We start from the raw sequence: 2,493 nt of genomic DNA on the forward strand, positions 1-2,493 counted from the left end.
ATAAACATTGTGTGCGTTTTTACACTTTTTTTTTAGCATTTTGAAGTCTGTTGGGGCCAAAATGCAGGACTCACAAAAAGTTCATGTACTTTTTTGAGCTACAGGAATTTTGCTACAAGTGACAGAATGCTAATTATGAACAGGGCCCATTGAAAACAATACATACATTTGTGAAGAAATACCGGATACTGAACTAAACTTGTTTTTCCAATAATTAGAAATACACGTTTCACTCTATGTTCTGCCTCTGGCATGTAGAAATAACAGGCTTGCCTAACTGCCATATCAGATTCAGCCACAAGATGAAGCTGAAGAGAAAATATTCTGGACTGTTTTTTCTTTAATAAACTCCCAATATTCCTTCAGCCCCCAAAAAAAGAAACATGTGCATCTTGGGAGTTCAGGCTCCAGTTTAGGACTTACCATGGAATCTACTGCCATTCACAGCATGTGTCTGGAAGAAAGAGCCCATTTCCTTCTTAGGCAGCATCTCTGGTATAGATGCACTTAAATGGTTTCTCTTGATATTTCTGAGCTGTCACTCTATTTATAGGTTTTATATATTGATTGTATGTTTCCATGTTCTTTTACCAGTTTCACCCCACCCTGTTTTGTTAATAAAGCATCAAGATTTCACTCGGTCTGGCTTATTGCAGAATAGGAGGGTTTAGCTTTGTGTCAAGCTATGCACAGGTCACAGGGCAATGCATAGCGGGGACAGAACACTATTTGTTGCACAACTGATTGAAACAAATAGTTGTCTAAACAGAAATAAAGGAATTATAATATCAGTGTTGGTGCAGGATGCTGTATCCAATGTGTTTGTATTTTGTTAATGCAATCTCAAATTTCCTAACAAAGACTATTATGTCATGTGTTATTTACCTTTGGTGCGGTTTATTTGTGATGATTATATGTATTCTTTTGTATGAAATAATGACTGTATTGTTATCTGTTACAGATAGACATTAACTATCTAATACTTATTTTTTTGCGTTGTATAAAAAACACCATAAAGTTATATGAAGGATTAAATAATTTTTTGGATATCCACGGTTACTAAAGCCAGAAGGGCATTCATCGGCCATGTTGTCAGACCAGTGGCCCTCCCCATTGGATGCAAACAGCATCCAAATGCCATAAACATTATAACTTTACGCAAACACTTAAATACAAACTCCCATCTAAATGCTGCAGTATATTGGTTGTCCAGAAAATATATACACATTACAAATCAAACAGATTATAAACACATCTGGAGCAGCTGTGCATGGCAACCAATTAGATTCTCTGTTTCATTTTCAAATCTTAACTGAACAAACTGAAGAGAGAAGGTGATTGATTGCCATAGGCAATTGCTCCAGATTTTGTCTGCTCCAGTTTTGATAAATTCCCCTCATTATGTATTATTAACTAAATTTGTCTAGTCTTATAAAACAAAGCAACGGTACAACAAAACAATGGCCCCCCCTCCTGTGGGTGACACACCATAAAATATTTGGCAACATATAGGAAGGTGGGAAGTTTTTAAGTTGACTCCAACTATACCTTGATCTTTACTTCTCATATGCCAAGAAGAACAGAACACTCCCACACAACGTATGAGAGTTAAAGTGACATTAAACGCTCAGATTTTTTAGCATAAAACAATACTGTAATGTGTGCCTTACTGTAATCCATGGTTGTTTCCCTTCTCTTTGCTGCTCTTCCTTTTAAATCTGTATCTGTTCTCATGCTGGGCAGAACTTCTGTTTTGCAGCACACTGCCTTGTCTCTGGAATGGATACATGGTGTCTGTGTGTAGGTTTGCAACCTGAGCCAGCACTACAGGAAGGAGGCACTCAGCTGCAAATGGAAGTTCTCCCCAAGCATGAGAAGACATGAGGATTTAAAAGGAAGAGCAGCAAAGAGAAGGGAAACAACCATGGATTACAGTAAGGCAGACATTACAGTATTGGTTTATGTTAAAAAAAATCTGAGGGTTTAATGTCACTTTAAGGTAAAACATTGTGAGAAATTCTCTAAAGATCAAACCCCTCTAACCACCAGAAAGAATAATAGATTGTTGGAGTCCTCATGTGAGCCCAGCACTCATCATCAGTTGAGAGATAACCAACATTGGGCAAGATCTATGGAGGAACAGGCGAAGGAGGTGCATCCACATAGATTGTTTATGGATGAAGGTGTCCGATGAAAGCAACCACTGTGACCACTCCCTCCCTCATTTTTAGGAACCCCTCTAAAGGTCAAGTGACGGTTTGAAAGACTAGAAGAGGATGCAGAAGAGGTTGTTAAAAAGGGCAACAAAAGGGAAAGGTGAATTTCACCAAGAAAATAAATTCCTCCACACCTAATTATAATACAATCAAATGATATAATTTGTCCTCTAAGTAAACGCAATACATTCGATCACGGCTCTGTATGTGTTTCTTAGTATGGACGACAGATGGGGCGGCCGACTTTCAAAGTGAAATGGGAAAACAGGCTCAGGGT

This window comes from Nanorana parkeri, unplaced genomic scaffold, assembly GCF_000935625.1.
Source record: "Nanorana parkeri isolate BGI_ZX_2015 unplaced genomic scaffold, ASM93562v1 scaffold3140, whole genome shotgun sequence".
NCBI classification, from domain to species: Eukaryota; Metazoa; Chordata; class Amphibia; order Anura; family Dicroglossidae; genus Nanorana; species Nanorana parkeri.